The sequence below is a fragment of the Pyrgilauda ruficollis genome, unplaced genomic scaffold, assembly GCF_017590135.1.
Source record: "Pyrgilauda ruficollis isolate IOZ18807 unplaced genomic scaffold, ASM1759013v1 scaffold3, whole genome shotgun sequence".
Classification (NCBI taxonomy): domain Eukaryota; kingdom Metazoa; phylum Chordata; class Aves; order Passeriformes; family Passeridae; genus Pyrgilauda; species Pyrgilauda ruficollis.
The window spans coordinates 20,032,319-20,053,960 of record NW_024524377.1 but is presented as its reverse complement, the minus strand read 5'-3'; positions in this window follow the sequence as shown (position 1 = coordinate 20,053,960).

The following is a 21,642-nucleotide window of genomic DNA, read 5'->3' as shown; positions in this document are numbered from 1 at the left end:
AATTGAGTTCAGGGTTCAACATACACAGCACTTCTTCCATCTAAAGAATTCATAGCACTTTGCAGAGGTGAATTAATATTACTCCCACTTAAAAAGCTGCAAGAATAAGACAGACAAGTGTGTTGGACAGAATCCATGGCAGATTGGGTTAAAGATTGAAGATGGTGTTTTTTCACATTTGTTTCCTCACTCCTGTACTTGAGTTCTAAAGAAATGCTGAAAAGATTAGGAATAAATACCAATAATACAGAGATTTCTTTCTTTCTTTCTTTCTTTCTTTCTTTCTTTCTTTCTTTCTTTCTTTCTTTCTTTCTTTCTTTCTTTCTTTCTTTCTTTCTTTCTTTCTTTCTTTCTTTTCTTTCTTTCTTTCTTTCTTTTCTTTCTTCTTTTTCTTTCTTTCTCTCTTTCTTTCTTTCTTTCTTTCTCTTTCCAATGATGAACTACAGCCCAGTTTGGTAGCCATTACTAGGCTACCAAATGGTTGCAGGTATGCAGGTAAATTTCATTTTTCCCTGAGAGAACTTGCACTCCTGTGCCCTGTTCTGTCAGCAGAACCAGCCAGGAAGCAGGCAGCTTCACAGGAGCCTGTTTGCTGGGGACTGATGGAGAGTCCAGTGGGAGATGCTATATCTCTCCATGTGAGTCCCCAGGATGTGGTCAGTCTCCTCTAAGAGCTGTCAGAAAAGGGCAATCTCACAGTGGTTTCACCCTGTAGAGTATATTTCCTTCCATCAGACTGCTTCTTGGGTGAAGATTTCTCCATCCTCTGTGACATTTTAGTTGGCAGATCTAAGACATTCCCCTCCTGTTTTTTAAATCCCCAAACTGCCAGCAGTGACTGAGGCAAGCACTGGTCCCTCTAAAGCACCAGTCAGCTGTGCTGACTCCATCAAGAGATCAACCACTACAAGATGGGCAGTTCTTGGAGATCAGTAGCACAGTTTCATATATCCATACCAGCCCACATGACAGCATGTAGTATCTTTTATTTTCAGTTACTTCACTTGTAATTTTCCTGCATTAGTTAAGCTTTTCCAGTAGGGTGCTAATTTGATTATTCCCATATTAAAATGGACATATGCAGATATTGTTCTAATTTACATTAAATGAAGTTGTAATGCTAACTGCACAGTCTCTGGACATTGGTAGTTATGCTGTAGAGCAACAACACAGGGAACTTCATAACAACTCACACAACATATATGCAGTAGAAAATATCTCTTTTTTTCAATCAAGCTTATGTCCCAGCCTCAGGAAACCCCACCTGCCCTGACTCAAAGTCACCTCTTAGCCTCACAGATATTCAGATAGCTTTAGTCTACATTCAATAGTTGACTGTCCGAGGGAAATAGAATTTCACTCTGACAGATGCATTAAAAAACATAGCCTAAGAGCTTCTTGCCTTACACATGGAAAAATAAAAACATACCCCTGGTATTTCTGAAATTATACAAAAATTATTAATCAATAATACTAACAACCTTAAAATAGTGAGCCATCATTGTACATGACCAATTGGTTAAGCCATTCATGCTTAATGTGTGCTATTGATGTGTGGCACACAGGAAGAACAAGACACTGAACATGTCTGAAGACTGCTTTAGGCTGGTGGATGAGCACTAAATAGATCTAGGCAGAGGTGAGGCAGAAGAGCAAGAAAGGAAGAGAGCTTGACAGGGCCACAAGGAGTAACAGCAGAGTCTGTGACAGTGCAAGTTCACAGCTCTGCAAAAAGGGATGAAAGAGGAACATTCCTTGGATGTTTTCACTTTTTCAGCCACGCTCACATCCTTTTGCATTTTCACCCTGGGATCATTTTTGTGTTTGATTTGCCTTGACATGAGGACAGCTGTGTGTGCCAAGCTTCAGAGTAACTTTGTGATTACCTCACTTTGGAAGTCAGGGAAAGGACTAGCATTATACAACAGTGCTGCTAAAGCCAAATACAGCTATTAGTTTCCTGCCAATATTAATCCACAAATTGAAACATTCTGGAAAAATTGCTAAGTCATTACAAGAGATAGATCTGACTATCTGGAATCTAAACAGCCTATGGAACAGTGACAGAGGGAAAGATTTTTGTTTGTTTCCTCCTCTGAGATGGGGAAACAGAACATGGAAATAATCGGTCCAAAAGTGGTGAGAAAGGGAAATAATTTCCGAGCTAAAACCACACAACAGATTTAATATTGACATCTATTGACAGTGGTAATTTGAAGCATGCAATTTTATAAAAAAATTAAATAGCCTGCTTGCAAAAATCATAGAAGTGAGGGGCAAGATAAAATTCTGTGACGCTTTTCGTTATCTTGATTTTTGCCTTTAAACTTGACGTAGACCAAAAAAAACAATGGAAAATGGAGGTTTTGTTGTTTTGCTAAGGAAGTTATCTGATGTTATCTTTTGCAATCCTAAGAAAATCAAAGTTGATTTCATTTCACTATTGTTTGTTGCAGGGTTTATGAAATAATGTAGTGAATCTCTAGACAATAACTAATTATTACTGATTACTAAGAAATAAGTCAACAAAGATATTTTCCTGTTTACATTCTTATCAGACTGTATCAAGACCATCTGCATTTTCAAGTCCTTTATCCCAAGGGATAAATTATTTGTGTTGTTCATTGAGTATACACATGCAAACTTGTCATTTGGATTTGATGCACGTTACCAAACAAGAGCTATAGAACTTAAACAGGAAAACGAGCATTAATAAACAGAAAGGAAAGCTTAAACATACAATCACAGCAGATAGAAAAGTAAATATTTCAGTGAAATGATTCTGCAAAACTCTGTACAACATCAGTGTTCATACTCAGAAACTGCTCCAGGTATCACTTCTGTTTGCTGCTGTTCTTTTTGCAGGCGTCCACCCCAAGAGTGAGTGTGTTTGTGCACACGTGTGCCTGTGTGCATTCATGTGAGACAAGTGCTTTGCCCAATTCTGGCCCACACTAAAGAGTTCAGGTCTGGATTTGGGAAGGGAATTAATAGCAATATAAACTGGACTTTGGCAGTTTCAGAATGTGCTCATGTCTGAAGACTCCAAACTGTCGAATGCCAATAGGGCTGCTTTATTTGCTCCCCATTGCCATCAGCAAGCACACTGCTCTCACTTCCACTTCTCTCAGTTCCCAGTCCTGCAGAACCTGCTCTTTGCTAGATGTTTTGACACAACTGGAAGTTTGTGCTTCTCAGCAGGTTAGGATTCTCAGACTCCAAGCTCAATTCCTCTCTGCTAGTGTTTTCACATCCCACGCCTTTTCCTTTGCTCTCACATATTGCTGGAGTGATGGTGGTAGCGATGAGAGTATTTTCTGGTGCAGCTCTGGGGCCTGGGGTTTTTTCTTCTTTTTTCTTGATTTTCCTGGCTTCAGAAATGGATGGAAAAAGCAAGGCATGCTGGAGGACAGACGTGTGGGAAGACAGGTTTCCTAGCAAAGGCAGTTAGAGCTACTGGGGTACAAACCTTGCCCCACCTTACACCAAGCAGGAGTTGAACCTTCCCTGTGCATGCAGGAATCTCCCTGCTTCCCCTTAACCTTTGGAAATGACCTCTTCATCCTGCAAGTCAGCAGAGTGCCCAGTCTTTGCTCTCCAAAAGGCACTGCAAAATAGTTTCTAAGTACTACACCGTTCCCCTTGCATGAGTCAGAAGTGTAGGAGGCCACTGAAGGTTACTAAGTTTTCCTGTAATTTCTTTTTGCTCTGTGTATGGCTTTACTGTGATCTTTTGTTTTATAGCTACATTTTAAATTTTTCAAAGTCTCCTAGCATAATAGGATCTGCCATCTCTTGGCACTACCCAGTACAAAATAGTAGTCAATAAACCACTCTGACTGGACTGGAGACTGTCTGTACACATGCTTTTATATGACAGTCCTCTGTGCCCATGGGGATGCAATCATGGCTCTCTAGGAGCCAGCAGAAACGACTTGTTTGTATCTGCTGATCTTTGATTTGATGGCAGTGTTTGTCTGTTTAATGAAATCACGCTGTCTATGAAGCTTAGCTATGAAATGGCTATGTCTTTTCACCTTCATAGTGCCCTTAATGCAAGAATTATTCTTGAGCTGTGCCTTTTGTGAGCTACATTATGTTAAAAACACAGCTGATTCAAAATGGAGTGAAATACCTTTTTTGGCTGGTGGATCAATATGGCTCAGTTGAGTAAAAATCCTTGGAGGGCTAGTGGGAGATTATGTGTCCTGAAGAAGTAACAGGCTTCCTTGTGGCAGTGAGAGCTAGTGTGCTGATCACTGCAGAGGCTTGATTAATGGAGTGATTAAAGCAGCAGAGTTAGTGCTCTGGCAGCTGGGGCATAGGAAATGGGCATGGAAACTACTGGGAGAGGGGAAATACACAGCTCCAGAATCACAGGGCTGACTTGCCCTAGCAAACACTTTGATGTTGGAGGTGGGGAAGGATGAAACACATCAGGCAAAAAGAAAAAAATACCTCCCGCCCCCTTCCTCCTTCCCCCTTCCCCCCTTCCCAGCTTTATGCTTACAAGGGAAAGCCCCTGCCTTTGGCTCACTTAGCAGAAGGCAATAAAGCTTCCTATTATGAGGCTTTCTCTGATGTATCATAACTGGTCTCAGGCTCCAGAAATCTGATCCCTCAGAACAAAACTTACAGTAGATGTTAATAGAGTCTCTAGCCCAGCAATACTATGACAAGGCCCTGCATGGGCCCAGGAAAACTTAAAATTCAGTCACATGCTTTATTCTTCTTCTTTCCTGGCCTGTTACTTTTTCCTAGGCTACTCCACTTTTAAACAGAGGTGAGCCAAACTCAGACTACTTGTGCTCAAAGAATTAATTCCCCCAAAGCTACAGGCTGAGAGCCAACTTCTTTTTTTGAGTCCTTTGCAATGGCAACAAATCCATGTGTGGTTGTTTGAGTTGGTCCCATTATAGATAAGGATCATCTGCAGAGCTGGAACCTGCATCTGGAGTCAAAAATTCCAAGGCTCAAAAGGGTTTAGATCAGATGTCTGGGAATGGAGACCTCGTTGTTCACTTTAGACATCTGATCTAAAAAAACTTCAAACTTGTAACTGTTTTCAGATTATCTTCAGCTGTGAGAGGCCTGGGGATTCACATTCTTGGCTTACTAGTATAACTTCTCCGTGCCTCACATCACCACAGTTGATTAGAAATACCTTCTTTATTAACTTTCAGCTCCTGCTTCATGCATGAAGGTTAATAGCCGAGAATATCCTTAGAGAAGGTACCTTGTATTTAACAGATAAAGACCAGGATGGGGCACGAAAAGGGGAATAAAATTCCCCCTTAGTCCGCTAGAGGGAATCTCCCCTCCGAGTAGAGCTGAAAGCCTCGGCCCAGCCCCAGGCACAGGATACAGGGCTCCCCTGGGTCACACAGCCTTTCCCTCCTCCTGCTACCCTCACTGAGCTCCCGTTTCTAATTTAATAACCACAACAAAAACATCAAATTCCATAATAGCTTTCCTAGAGAAACATAGCAAAATTAGCACCCAAGAGCAGTATGCATCTGAAATAGCTAGATCTTTAAACAATAGATAAATGGCCACTAGACAATGGCATTTAATTATATAACCTGGATTAACAAGTTTAAGTCCCCTAATTTTGTATCCCTTTTATATTGCTTATGGTATTTTTGGGTTACAAACATTGATATAAAGCGGATAGTTAGTGTGCATTATGTGGGAAGCATTTACATTATATATAATGCATAAAGAAATCTACACAGCCTTCAGCACGCCAGCTGTTTCTTTTTATGACACTGAGTTATTAATGAAATCCAGGAAGACATTTTGTAGTAGAATATGCTACCTGCTTGCTTCTAAATGTCTGGAGCTGTCTGTCCATCTTCCTAAATAATTAAGGGAGCAATGTGAAATTAAGTATCATGTTTCAATTCACCTTTTCCCTTCATCAATCCTTTCTTGTAAGAGGAGCCAGGAACTAGAGAAAAATATGACTCACAGGGGCTGTTTAGGTGTTGCTGTCATATGTACAAAAGGTAAAGAGAATGATAATATGCCTTTCCCGTCTGTAATAGTGTTCACTGTAGCAAACCTTTCTGCTTGTTACAGTAGAGTAAATGGGGTGTTTAATTTGGGATTGAGTGTAGTCTGGAGTCAAGGTGCAGCAGTTTTATTACAGAATACAATTTTATTGGAGACTGAAGATTTAAATTCCACCATACATACAATATATATACATGGAAGTTCTGCTTTGCAGATACAGGCTAGTATACACACACACAGAGTTCTTGTATGTTAAACACACTCTCTGATTTTTGATTTGAAGGAACCAAGGGATTATGCCATATTTCTGCATTTTCTAGTGCACTGTGAAACCTCGTTAGAATGCAGGCTCCTCCAGCCATCAAGGAAAGAAAACACACACATGCATTCAAAAGGAGCAAGTGCTATTTTTCATTTCCTCTTTAGATTTTTGACAGTACCCGCAATGTCTCCAGTTCATGACCCTCAGAAAGAAGCTTTTTGGTTTGGAAAATATTTTCTTTGTTCAGTGTTTTTTTCCCAGCAAACACATCATACCCCGCTCCCTTCCCCCAGAAAGGTGCTTGGATCATGTAATCGTTTCTCCTTTATTTTGTTTAAATCTTAAGACAGAAGGCTTTCAATAGAACGATTTTCTGGCAAGGCCACCATATGATGTGTATATTTGGAAATCAAATTATTTAGAATTATGACCATGTCATCAAAATAAGCCATTTTGAAATGCACTGCTAGCTCTCCAAACAGATTGTATGGGGAAAATTGGATAACACTTGGCTTGAGCGCTTAGAAGTCAGTAAAATCAAAACACTAGGGACCGTTTCATTTCATTTTCCTGCGCAGAGGAGCCCCGCTCCGGCCGTGCGGGGGCTGCGGGGAGCCGCTCCCGGCCCCCGGCCCCTGCCCGGCCCGCCGCCCGCCGCCAGGTGGTGCCCGCACTTTAGGGACATCTGCCCGCTCCTTTTTCCCAAGGATTCGGAGATAAATAACGGCCGAGCGGGGATCCTGGCGCAGACAGGATATTTAACACCCGCAGATCAAAAAACGTAAAGCTTTTACCTACCCCGCTACAATAAACCTGGCTTTAAGAGTCTTGTTATTCCTAGATTTAATAGCTTAGTCATTTCTTTTTTCTATTTACAATGCTTGCAAACCAAAGAGAGAAAAATAATATTGTTGTGCAGGCTATAAATACTGTTGCCGTGAATCTATTTTATCTGGAGAGAAAGTACACATAGATTCTCAACTGGGAGCGTATTTGTGCATCATCCGTGGTTACTGGCACGCTGTGAAGCTGCTTTCTCTAACGTGCCACAGCGGCTACGTACCTCGCTGAAAGGAAATTATTTCTTCCCAGGCAAAGGAGGATCCTCATCCTGCTATGGGCAATCACATGCAATTTCCATTTCGTTAACATTTTCGCAACCCTCTTTTTTGGAGCTCTCTGCTAGCTAGCTGGTGGTAGCCAAGGTCACTGCCTGCTTTGGCTGCTGTTTTGCCAGCAACATATTTATGCTTCAGTGTTGAATAAACTGTTTGTATCCAACTTTTTTTAGGAAAAATATGAGGCTGAACACAACTCTTATGAAAGACCGATACTGACAGCCAAGTATTAATTCTTTTATTCGCATGTGCACATAGCTTAAGAATGAGCTTATGCCTAGATCTTGCCAATGACCTCAACCTTGATCTGGAGGGACCATTTATTCACGAGCAAAACATTCATTCTCCTTACAAACTGGTCCTGAGACTGCTGCCTGTGTGACATTTGGTCCTCTATTAATAAACACAAGACACAAAATTACTGTGATTTTGTCCTCTTACCATTTGGGGTTGTATGTCATGCACACAAGCACTGTGGCTACTCCTGAGAAACTTTAAATTATAAATTAGCATTTAGTAGCTTTGTAGGTCTCACAGAGGAATTACGAGCAATCCTGAGGTGACTCAGGGCTGTGAAAGCACGGGGAATCCGGCACAAAGGCAAGCACTGGCGAGAGACGACGGCCTTTTTTAGCCAGGGCGAGGGCATTTTTCATGACCGCACGACGAGCGTGCACGATGAGTGTAACGCAGGTCCCCGTTCATCAAAATCATAGAACCACCATTTTGCAGCCCACATGCAAGAGTGAGAAAATGGTGGTTCAGAAAGGCTAACACACCCACCTCAGCACCGAGTTCCTCTGCTCACCCAACAGCCTTGCTCTTTTTTTAATTATTTTGAAATGGCAATAGATTTTAGATTAGGAATGAGACAGGAAATGAGAGGAAAATACTATGTGCATCTGGAAAACACACAGTATAAAAATTAACCTTGAAGCTCAAAGAAAACAATGTATGTATACATGTGAAAAGAGTCTCCACATGAATTTTCTAATAACTGTAAGATGTATCTTAATCTTAAATCATGTAACTTTAAGAAGATCTAACACCATAGGTATTGTTGTATTGCTACTGAAGCTAATGAAGTATTTTTTTAAAATAAAATCGTATAGCAGAAGTAATTACATTCAACTCTGAGCGGGAATTAGCTTGGCACGGCAAATGATGAACCTTGCTTTATAAGAAGGGGACTTTTTAATATGATGATTTGGCAATTTGGAGGGATGGTTACTTTCATTTTAACAGGCCTCTGCTTAGTGTATGTCTCCCTAGGGATGTAATGAAGGTTAACAACTTACACGTGGGGAGAAGGGATTTTAGTGATTAGGGAAATTGCAGGCTCCAGTTTATGTGAGCATGTATGTGACAGGGAGAGAGAGATTCCTCCTCATTTCAGACACTGCTGCACAAAAGGCATATAAATGTGAAACTTTTCCAGGGAAAACCCATATGTAATATAGATAGTAGTTCACCAGGGGCTGAACTGAATGGCAAATACTGGTCCCTGGGCTCTTCACTGGCATCAGATGAGGTCAAAACAGAGAGGGCTAGTCTACTTCCAGCAGTGCATCAGCATGGTCTATCCTACCAAAAGTCTTGTTTCACAAAACAGTGTAGATCATGTGTTGGGCTCAAGAAGTCATGACTGGTAACTCAGGAAAGCAGGACTTAGCCTCTTTCTTTTCTGTACGCCAGGAACGTTTTTTCACTGAACTTCCTATGTACTTCATGCAAACTGAATTCAGATCTTGGAAGAAATTCCAGCTGAATTTTTCACTGCAATGTTTTATTTTATAAGATTTGTTATTAAATTACTTTAAAATTGATTTGGTATTAAACAGCAAATCAGAACTCTGCTTTCAACCAAAACCAGCTGTCCACTTACATTTCTGTGCATTCTTGACCCAGTGTGACAATTACCAGGGGAAAAACATCCCTTTACAATATTGAATGCAGTCCCGCGCCTGGACATTCAACAATATTCATTGGCCTGTATAATTTAAACAAGAGCAGTTTGTTAGCCTAATAAATACAAGATTTGGGCTGAGAAATAAAGGTGCTGTCAATAATCCTTTAGCCAGATAATAGAAAGGGGATTATGTGATTATTCTGTCAAAAAATTAGGTTTCATGCTTTTAATTGGCATCATATCCTGTCATGAGTCTGTAGGGTTTAAATCACAGTCCACCAAGTTAGAGTGAGAAGGAAACCTAATAGTAAATCCTTTCATCCCAGAGCCTGTAGAGTTTTTATGTGAAGTCCTAATTTCTGTTAAAATACTTCCAAAGAAAGACAACAGGAAACAGTAAACATGGCAACACCACAAATATATTTCTGACTATTTCTGTCAGCGTTCAAAGAATAAGTTGTATGGGCTGGAAAGGAAACTGCTGTATCATTAAAACCCAAGCAGGCTCAAACAGCCACCCTTTTGTAAAATGGCCCCCCTCCCCACCATCTCTCATAAATCTTGCTTCAAACTCGGCTAAAGTCATGGATTGACTTTGCCTCTTGCAGTAATGGCTTGAAACTGTTGTGCATCACAGCTCTGCGTTCAAAGGGAATCAGGAGTGTTTAAAAACAACTTCTGGTGCAGGATGCAATTATAACTGACAGCCAGATGTCTGCCCTGTCTGGTACAGCAAGCCTAGAAGAGGTTGCAAATGGTCCCAAGACCTTTGGATCTAAACAGTGCATCCGAGTGAGTGATACACAGATAAACAACAATACCACAAATCACTGACACCAGCAGAGGGGTTGCTGTTACTGATAAAGATTTTAGATGTCAGGAAGAGGCTGACCCTTCCACCCTCTCCTCTCTTTTTTTTAACTGCACAAAAACCAAAGTATGTTAGTGGAAAAGTCTCAGCCCATGAAGGGTGTTTATATATCCACTGCCAGAAGTTCACCTTGTGAGGAAAGTCCCCTAAGTAATCATTTAGTTTATAGAGGTTAACTGGATTGTAGTGAAAGATATTTGATATTTTGATTAAATTATATGTCTGGAGCATTTGCAGCAAGTTCTGTAATACAGGGTGACCATCCCCAGGTGTATTGCCAACTAAATACGTTTTTAAATGAACACTAAAAATGGACCTTCTTCTCTCTCCAGAGTCTGAATTGATTATTGTATACAAGAGATTATGGTATACAATAATCAATACAATTGAGTATTATATGCAATATTATATACATTGACATTTGATGACAATGTATGTTTCTTATAGTACTTGTAGGAATTTTTAGATCACTCTCTCTCTCCACACAGCATCCTACTTTGTGTATCTTTTGTGAAGCATGTGCACAGACCTACTGACTTAGCAGGCACAGGTTTACATGGGGAGTACACAGAAAATGGTGCAAAGCTTTCAAGAAAGCAGCTCTTATCTTCATATCTTTTACTAATATTCACTATGAGACCAAGCAACTCAGAGGCTGTAGACGTGCAAGGCTTTAATTGATTTTCCATGGGCAGTAGAGCAGGTCCTACCTGGTTCTGGTGATATTTTTAAAATAATCTGCTGTTAAACTGACTTACAATCACCATACAATAATGTTAGCCTACAGGGAAATGGCTGAAGGGTGTTTGGATGGTAACAATTTGAAGCAGTGAAGACATGTGAATAATGTGAAGAAAAAATCTAGACACTTTAAAAATAAGTATTATATTTGATATGCCTTTATGATCACCTTCTTCCTGTGATATTGTTACTGTCTTTAAAATATCTGATATCTGATAATAAGTTTATCTGGTTTGAATTATCTCCTGTGTTGTAGCAAGATTTTGTAAAATTTATGAAGGGAAAAAAAAAGGAAAAAAAAGAACAGAAGCTGTCCAGGAGACATCTCTTTCTATATCCCAGTGAGAAAATTCACTGCATCACTTTATCACAGGTCTTCAGTGTGTCACAAAGACAGGTCTGTGCAATATTATTAGAATGAAAGATAAGAGACTCCATAATACAAAGATGTCATCAGTGATGGGAAAATTCCAATTTTGAAAGAGGACACCATTCCAAATATCAAGCTTGAAGGATTTAGTATCTTGAAACATTTTTCAGGTTGGCTCAATGTCATTGTGATAAAAAGGATGTCACTTAAATCACAGCAACCTGATGTGCAAAGTTGTCCTGCTGGATGAACTGCTAAAACTTTTACTCACTGAAGACTCATTTCAACTAGCCTGAAAACTGACCAGACCCCTGCACATTCCTTGAGCCAGACTGACTTCATGGCCTTTATGGTGAAGGATGACCAAACCCCATCTCTGCAGCTTCCGTTCCTGCCCTGGCTGTCAGTGCCTGTCTGACTCCATTCCCAGAGCAGGCACTGCTTGTTTGGACATCCCCGGCTGGCACAGTGGGGCGGTGCTCCAGGCTGGGCAGTGGGGCACCCTCAGGCACGGCAGCACTGCACAGAGGTGCCCCAACTCACCTTCAAGCTAAGAGAAAAGGCCCCAGGTTTATGCTACGTACCAATAAACTGCTGCTTTAGTAGAAGTGTTAAAGCATTTCAAACCACATCTTTTTTTAAGTGTGAATAGAGGCCCTAGAATTCCCCATGGAAAATAAAGGGTTGCCAAGAGTATGGATGTGAGAGGAAGGGCTGTCAGGTTTGAATCTTCTGTGAAAAGCCAGATCACACAGAGGGAGGGACCTGGGGCCTAGTGGGGGCCCTATTTTGGCCAGCATTGAAGTCTGGGGAATAATTAATGAGAATGTAACATATAATAATATATAATTCAATAAAGTCTCTGGAGTCTTCTTTAAATCAAACCAGCCCATGAACAAGTGCTGAGTTTTAAGCCTTCCAGTTTTTTCAAGTTTGTCATTTTAATAAGGTTTGAATGGTCACACAATGCAAATCCATTTTGACATGTTGAATTTTATTTTGTTTGTAATAATTTTTAAAGATAATGATTACTGTGTAATACTACGTATGGGACTCTTCTTGGAGACAGACTTTATTTACATGAGAAACATTGAAAGAGCTACCGTCAGTGTAACATTCGTTGTTTCAGCACTTCTAAATGGTATTTTAAGATCCTGGTAATTCTCATTGAGGAGGGAGATATGAATATCTCCTCACCTTTGCCTCAGAGTGCGTCAGGAAAGAAATGTGCACAGATCAAGATGGGAAAAAAAGTCTGCAAGTTGTATCAGCCCTCCCTCTCCCCTGGCAAACTTCCCAGCAGTATGGCTGGGACTATGCAAGGAGAGAGGAAGAAATTCTCAGAGAGCAGGGTGGGCTGCAGACAGTCTCTATAATTCTCTCTTAAAGGCAGAATTTGGGTCAAAAAATGATGCTTGAATTGGCCCCTGTCCCCAGCCACCAGGGTAAAACAGACCTTCCTCTCCATCCCAGAGTAAAAGGGAGAGGAAAGCCATTGGACCAGGCTTCCCGTGCACTGGCTGCTGTGTAGGCACTGCTCCTGAACACCCTAAATCCCTGGCACCTGTGTGACACCTCAGATGAATCCCTCTGTCACAGCTGCCCCTGGCACCCACTTGCCCATGGGACCCCTGTGCATCCTTCCCTGACACACCATGTTTTAATCAGGAAGGTGAGGGCAGATTGCTGTTCGAGATTTCATGCTGCCTTACCTGCTTAAGGGCTAATCTGGTAACTAGAGGGGAATGAATTTATCTTCTTCATTTTCCTGTCAGATCTGTAAAACCTTGAAGATATTATTTAAACTCACCAGGAAATTTTAGGCAGGTAAAGATGAAAAACAGAAGTCAGGCAGATCCTGTGAGAACAAAGCAGCTGGAGGGACTTCCCTAGGAACCTAAATACCTTCAAGCCAAGTGTCTGAGTCTCTCCTCTGGAAAATGGTTATAAGGATAATCATGTACTCAGCAAGTTGCAGGGTGTTGTTCTTTGAGAGTAACTAGAGCAGCACTTGGGCAGCCAGACACTTCCCAGTGGCTCTGGGAGCACCCTTGCCATGTTGTTACTTGTGCCAGTGCTCCTCGTGCAGAAGGCACAGGACAGGTACAGGGGTGTTAAATAACATAAGAGTCCCTAATCCCTAACAGGTCAGCAGGATGGCGATAGAAGTTTGGTATCCAGTATAAAGTAGGAAGTTCTCCAGCTGGGTTTGCTGTTTTTAATTCCTCCAGCTAAGAATTGCATCTCAGATTCCTTCTAGATATTCTGAGTTTTGTGTTTAAGGTGGTCATGTTAGACTCCATTTCTCTATTGCTATGGTTGCCATTAGTAAAGTTGTCTCCATAAGTTACCAGGAAAGAGACAGTAAAAGAAATGTTAACAATTTCTTGAGAACTAGTAACTGGATAGATAGATGGATAGATAGATAGATAGATAGATAGATAGATAGATAGATAGATAGATTTACATGGAGTGAAAATAAAGGAGAAGAAAAATAGGACTAAGCCAAAATAATAGAAAACATTAAATGATTGCATAACTACCACTCAGCTTAAGAACTTCAATGACATTGCACTATAAATGATAACTATGTTCAAGGAAATCCAAAGCTCTGTTTTGAGAACTGTAGCTGCTATTCTTTATCTGGTCTCAGCCACAAAAACCATAGTCTGGAGCTACTGCTTACTCCTCAGGAAGAGTTTCTGGGCTTTCAAAATTACCACACTCATAAGAGGAAACTGAGGGAGCCAGTTTGTACTTCAGATGAGAGTTCAGAAAGTAAATCCAAGGATGTGGGTAATATTGAGTTAGATAGGAGTTTCATTGATTGAATAATCTATAGCTGCAGAAAGTACAGCTATTTTTCTACTGAGTTTCACTTATCTGACTTTCTTCTGAGGAAAGCTTTTATGGGGTACATCTATCAGATTGGACACAGAGGCACAATGCTCATCGGCGTATGTCCATTAAACTATAATGAAACTACAATGTAGGTAGCACTTCAACTGTCTTATTTTTATATACTTTAAGTTTATATCATTATCTTCAGGTACTTTCATTCTTTAATACATCTGCAGCATACCAAACTTTGTAGCAGATAACTACATCAAAAAAAAGGATAGAGTTTTGGTAGGAATGTGTGTTTTTCTCAGTTGATGACCTAGGCTGGAGTTCCAGCCTCATTCACAAGCCACAAACTCCCCAATCTTCAGGAATTTTATTAAAAATTCATAAGACAGGTTAATGAAACTCTGCTGTTATTTTCTGTCTTCTCTTGAGCTCCCTGGAGTAGCCTCATTGGAAAGATCCCATCACTTAGGCATTAGGCACTCACCTGGGACATGGCAGATGTGGACTCCAGTCTGTGCTCTAATTTACAGAGAAAGGATTGTCTTATGGTCTCCTGAATAGCAGGGGACTATGTTAATATCTAATCTATAATCTTCCTTCTCAAGTAATAGTAACCAAGGCCCAGGGAATGTTTTCATCACTTTGAGGGACCCATAATTTTTGTTACATTTTCTCCTGATTTGGGAAATGGCAGTTTTCAACAAGCAAAAGTACCTATATCTTGTTTTGCCAGCAGTTTTGCAAAAGGAAAATTAAAGACCTGATTAAAGTCCCTTAACAGATTTCAGTAGGGAGTGTACTTTACTTTCTGGCTCCATCATCAACCCAAAATTTGTTTTCAGAAAATAGAATGGGCTTTGGCTGCACAAATCCCACTCTTATGCATATGAGTTCTACAGCTTAAACAAAAATGGCTTTTACAGAACACCTTCTCTTCTTTAGTTAAGGACTTTTTAGTTGAGTTTCATGCTGTTGGCATGTGGCATGTAAATAAGTTGTTCATCTACTCTTGCTTGTCCATCAGTCTACAGCATACTGTACTCCAGCTTTGTGCTTAGTAAAAAGTCATTATGAAGCTCACAGGTAACTGCCTATTAATAACTCATTTATCATGACTGCACTTTTAGTCTCATTGTGAACAATGGCACAAGTTCCACTGGCTTGAATAGGGGTAGGGTTTGGCCTGTTAAAATGATTAATATGTATATTCTCACGTTCACCAGGGCACCAGTAGGCTTGGCAATGCCCCGTGTGCCAAGTGTGCTGCATTTCACTGGTGCACCTGCTTGATGGGCTGTTAGACAATGACTGAGTCAGAAACAGGGGTTTTCTGCAGAAACAGTCACAGATTTCTGTATTCACAGATTTCTCCCTGGACCCATGCTCTCCACATACCCTCTTCTGTCCATCCTTGGTGGAGGGGAATGTCTCAACCCACCTAACTGCCCTGACAATGCCCACTGGGGTCTGAGGGACCTCTCCAGGGGGTGGCATTGGTGCATCCTGGGAATGGGGCCTTCCTTAGTCGTGCTGCTTCCATAAATTATTACATGAAGATTGTTTTCTTTCAGCCAGGGCTATCTTGCTGGCCTTGCACACCTCCTGTAGGCACCAGTCCAGGTCCAGTTACTGAATCCTACTTCTCTGTTTCTGTTTCTGTGATGGTGGGAACTGCTTCCTCAGGCCTTTTCTGATGTTCCAGGAAAAAAAAAAATTAATCTCCCAGGAAAGGGTTAAAATACTTAGATGCTTCATTGATTAAATAATGTGTGGCATGTTTACATATTCAAAGCATTTGAAAGTTTGCTCTTTCTCTCAAAAGAACAATAGCAACAACTCCTCTTCCAAATGTAAAGTTTCCAGTCCATCACTTCTTTTGCCACATCATTTCATCCTACAAGTTTCCAGTTTGATTGCTATTAAAGGTTTAAGAAGTCTAAATTGACCTTGACCTGCAAACATGTGATTTACAGTAGATGATATTGTTCTGGAAAAACAAAACTTCTGTCCTGAAGCTAAACTGCATTTAATGATTAATATTACTGCTCCTGGGCCAAGTTCTGGCATATTTACTAACACTGTACGTTATTTTAACTCCTCCTGATGCTCCACTGATTTTGGAGGCAGTCTTCCAAAATGAAGCAGATTCACAACATGAATAAATATACAAACATGTGGTCCTCTAATATATTGTCATGATTTTGAAGATAAATTCTTTGATCACTTCTAACCTTGTCTTCAGATCTGTTTGTAAAGTCCTTGCAAATTATTCAAGGATATTTTGAAAATACACAGATGCTGCCTGTTTTCTTGAAAAGAAATCCCTACTGGCAGTATCATGAGATATTGGAATATAATACATATGTTTGTGCTGGAAGGAAAAAAGTCCTCTTTCTGCTTTGGAAATTATGAAATATGTTCTTGTTGGAGACTTTAATGGGGTAGGGTTAAAATCACAGGGAATTACACAAGTAATTGTAAAATTGTGAAAGAATATCCTTCTAGTGTCTCTATGAAGCTTGAAAGTTTGGAACTATGTGTGTTAGAAAGACAAAACTGTCATTGTCGCTGTTACTGGTACTGTTGGTACCTTTTATCTTTTTTGGCATGTCTTTAGGAAACAGCAGAGAAAGAAAAATATGAAATTGAACACAGCAAATTTAATTACAAAACAAAGCCACCCACCTTGCTGTCAGGGTCAGGAAGTATAATCACCCCCTTTTGACGCAAGAATGAGCTTAACAACATATGTTAAATGAACAATTATTTAAAATAAAAGGAAACTGCCTTAAAAACAGCTGCAGTATCTCAGACTGTAGCACTGCAGCAGTGCAGAAAAACAGACCATTGTGGAAGGAAGGCACATGCACAAACGAGAGCACTCCTACAACCCCGTGCCGTGACAAAAGCTTTGCTTTGGACAAAAGCAAAAAACAATAATTTCACAGAATGCTCTTAAATATCTCACTCGTATTTGATCTCACCAGCTTGTCCTGCTTTTGACTTTTTTAATGTTTGTTTATTTTGGTCTTTCTTTTTTCTGTGTAATTATTTGTTGGCTGCACAACTAAATCCTGACGCCCAAAGCCACTGTTTGCTGCACAATGGCACGATGACATTGGGTGTTTTCCAGTAAATTGTGTTTCGCTGAGTGTCGCAAGCAGTGGAAACACCAGAGCAAGCGCGTCAGCGTTAGATGCACACCTAAAAAGAATAAAAAGAAAAGAGCTTTTTGCACCAGAATAAATCCATTTCTCTTTAAAGCACCGGGAGTCACCTGACCGAGCCCGGAGCCTCCAGGATAACACAGCACCAGCCTGCAATGGGAAAGAAATTAAGCAGGGCTGCCTCCGCCTCGCACACGCCTTTTAGCCTGTCGACGCGTTGCCTGTCCGTATCCCTCACAGCGCATCTGTAGAGCCATTAAATTGGATAATCCCTCTGGCCTTTGATACATTTCTGGACATGATTATTTCATTACTCGCAGTATATCAGTAGGATCATAATAAAAAGGACTTCTGACAACCTGCCAAGAGTTTTGTGGCCTTGTAAACACAAAAGTGCTCTAATAAAATTTTATTAAGTGTTAAAAAGTCATAAAAAGTGAAATAACATAAACTACAAAATTTACTGTCCTCAGCAAATGCTGAAAATATCGTCCATAGTAAAATTAAATTAGCATGTAATAGCGCAGCAGCGTGGAGTGGGCTTGAAAGAGGATCCGGGAGGGGGAAAAAAAGGGGGGGAGGGGAGGCGGAAAAGTAAAAAAAAAGAAAGATTGCACTTGAACTGAATACGGGTCACGGGGGGTTCGTTTACGGCGATCCCCGCGTGTTCCCGGCGGGCCGCGGGGACGGCGGCGCGGGGCGCGGCGCGCCGCCAGGCGGCGCTGTGGGAGCGGGAATGCGCCGGGCTCCGCCGCGACCCCCGCGGGCCGCCGGGAGCGCCCCCCGCCCCAGAAATGAGCCATTTACGGGGATTTTGGCGTCTTCTTGCAAATCAAAAAAAAAAAAAAAAATGGTGCGAGGAAAACAATACGGGTATATCTGGGCTGGAAGGCTCCTGGCGGGGCCGGCAGCGCTGAGCGGGCTCCCGACGGCTTCGGCCGCGCCGCCGCGCCGGCTCCCCCGCGCCCGGGGCAGGGCGTCCCGTGCCGGGGGCGGCGAGGCTGCAGAGAGAGCTCGCCCTCTGCGCCTCCGGGCTGCCGCAGGAGCCAGGTACGTTCAGCCTTTTCTTCGCCGTCGGTGCTGCTCGGGGAGAAGGCACGGTCGGGACGGGGACCGGGCGAGCATCGCCGCACACGGCCGCGGCGGGGCGGCGGACACAGCGGGACGGGACGGAACAGGACAGGACAGGCTGCTGCCGCTCGCCGTGTTCCCCCCGTGCCGTGCCGGCCGTCCTTGCCCGTGGGAAGCGGCTACACTTGTGTCCCGGCTGCTTCGGGACCGGCAGAGTCCGGGTTCTGGGGTGCGGGCATTGAGGAGGCAGGCGAGGCGGCGATGCCAGGTTCTCGGGGCATCGCTTCCCTCGGGATGTCCGTCCCTTGATGCTCCATCGGGATTTGCCTGTGGCTGGCCGGGAAGGAAGCGACCACGCTGCCGTCACATGGAACCGCTTGCCAGAGCCGCCCGAAACTTAATGCGGGAGGGGGGAGAGAGAGGGAGGGGGGAAAGAGGGAGGGAGGGGAGTAATAGTAATAAAACAAGGAAATTGTGCGTAGAAGATATTTTAAGTTTCGTTTTGTTCAGGTGAAGAGGATAGCTGCTTCTCATGTGGCAAGGCTGATGTTCAAGGCCACTGTACGAAAAATAGTGACTCGCTGCCTAAGCCTGGCTTGTCTTTGAGCCTGAGCTGGTGCTCGCTGAAGTGCAGCCGGAGCAGCCCCGGCAGGGAGCGGGCACTGAGGGATCCATAAGGGAAAGCTGGCTGGAAAACAGACGATATATGAGCAGGAACAACGAGCCTCGTTCTCACTAAGAGGAAAAAAAAAATAACCATGAAGTTAGTTTTAGTAGAAATTCTAACAACTCTGCGCATTTCAGTCACTTTACATCTCTACACTGTGTCTTAAGGCAGGGTTACAAAGGAAAAACAGAAACGGTGTTGTTATTTATTTTGAGACGTCTGGCTGAACAGGAAAGTTGTAGGTATAGTATAGAATAGTGCTTGCTTTAGCTCGGCTGCCTTGAATTAAGGCTAGTTTCTAAAAATAGGTATTTCTGTTTGCACATAATTGGCTCAGTGCATGTGCAGACCATACAGCCTTAAACTGTATATTTATCTCACTGATTAAAAACTTGTAATGTTTGGTATACCCTTATGTTCACCGCCTCTGATTAAGACAATGAGGATATTATTTGGTAATTCATTATACATTTACTGACAAATTACAGAAATAAAATACATTTGGAAAAGGAGGAAAACACTTCTTTTTTCTTCCATCTCAGATTTTTATATAAATTTTCCATAATTTTACAGTGATGACTGCAGTTACTAATGTTCACAGAAAGTTGTACTTTTTAAGCAGAAGAAAACAACCAAGTCACATTGTCTACTGCATTTTTTTAAAATATGAGCTCTACATCATCCATGGAAACACACACGTTTTCAATGAAAGCTAAATAATGATTTTCTTTTCTCTCTAATTAAATTTTAAGTCTTCTCTCACCAAATATAATGTAAAGGCTGCAAAAATGCAAACAGAAAGTGTAGCAGCACTGTGATCAAAGCTTTGAACTTAGATGAATTAAAAAGTCAGCAGAGCACTACAGAATTCCACATACATGTGGCTAAGGTGTGTGCACGTCTGCATAACTTTGAAGAGTTTTTAAGTGAAATGAAGGGGTTTGGAGTTAGTTTGCTTTACTGAAAGACTTTCCAGGATCAATGCTAATGTTTGTTGTATTTTGAAAACATTCCTGGGAATTCCCTCTTTAGGCTATGGTGCGCAGAACACTTTTATTTTTAAATATGGTCTTAAAAACATGACTGTCATCTGGCTGATCAGCTGTTTGCTATTTTGTGCTGCTCTCTGCCTGAGCAAGTACTTGTACAATATCACAACATGAAGAATCCCATTTGCTCCCTGGGGTTTACAGACAGGAATCGGGATACACGCTTATGTGTGCGACATCCGGGTTTCAGTGGTAAGAGAAACTTTTTCCCTAAATTTAGCATTCTAGTTTGTGATGGGTGGTTTTGAGTATGCAGCATTACTTCCACATTGGAGTTTTTATATCAGCTCAATGTGATGTAAAATTCAGAAGACAGAGATACAGCAGACGACTGTAGGTTGTGTGAAATGGACATATTGAAGGTTCAATGTGCCGATGTCTGACGCTGCAGTAGACGAGGCTGGAACTCCTGTTGTTTACATCCAGCTTCATCCTCGGCCGTTCAGTATCCGACGCTGCCTCGCAGTTCCAGCTGCGACAAGCAAACCCTGGAGCTCTGCCGAGGGAAGTTTGCAGGCTGCCTGTCAGACGGGCCTCAGAGGGTGAGGAAGGAAAGCCCAGTTACGGCAGAGTGCCGTACTTGCAGCAGGCAGGATGGAAATTATCTGGCTCTGCGACTGGGGCTGCACATGTGGCACTTTTTTGGCAGGGTTTCTTTAAATGCTTGCAGAAGTTAAAGGCACGCACCGTCCAACAGAGGCCTACCTTGCAATACATTAACCAGATCTTTCTAGGCTGATTAATAGCTTCAGTCTTTTGTTGATGGATTTTTATTTTTACTTTTTTTTTTTTTTTTTTTTTTTTTTTTTTTTTTTTTTTTTTTTTTTTAGCTGCAATACAGCTGGACCCTATGCTACAGAAAGAGATAATGGGTGAAATCTTGGCTCTCCTGAAGTCAGTCACAAAACTCACTGACTTCATTGGAGCCACGTTTTTATCAACTGTCTCATAATACTTTGTATCAGACATATGGAGGAGATTTAAAATTGGCTTTGGAAGAAATAGAAATTAGCTCCTCTACAAATAATTTGCATGGGTTATCTGGGGGCTTTTCTCCAGGTAATATAAATGGCAACACGAAGTATAAACTGCCAAAAAGACAAATAGGTATATAACATTTTGATTTCCTGTAACTACAGCATAACTCAACTAAAATATTATCTTAAAATCAACAAGGCTGGATTACTCTATGTAAGACCACCAGGTCTGATGTAGATGATGCAAGGGCATGGGAAGACATTCAAAGGCACAACAGGCTATTTACTGTTCATGACACGTTTTAGAAGATGTGAAACTGTGTGTCAATGATGCTGTAACACGAGAGGCAGTGAGTTCAGCAGGAGGGACAGTATTAATTCACAGCCCTCGCTTTTGTATATTTAGTGTTATTGAATTGTGCTTCCCCTTGATATTTTAAACAGATGCATCATAATGGATTTCTCAAAATCTGATTTAAACCATAACACCAGGAAGTACAATTTTGCTAAAAGGGGAGGGAGGGGAAAAGAAACTGCTGGACTCCCTGCCACTGCCACAGTTGTCTTTTCACAGA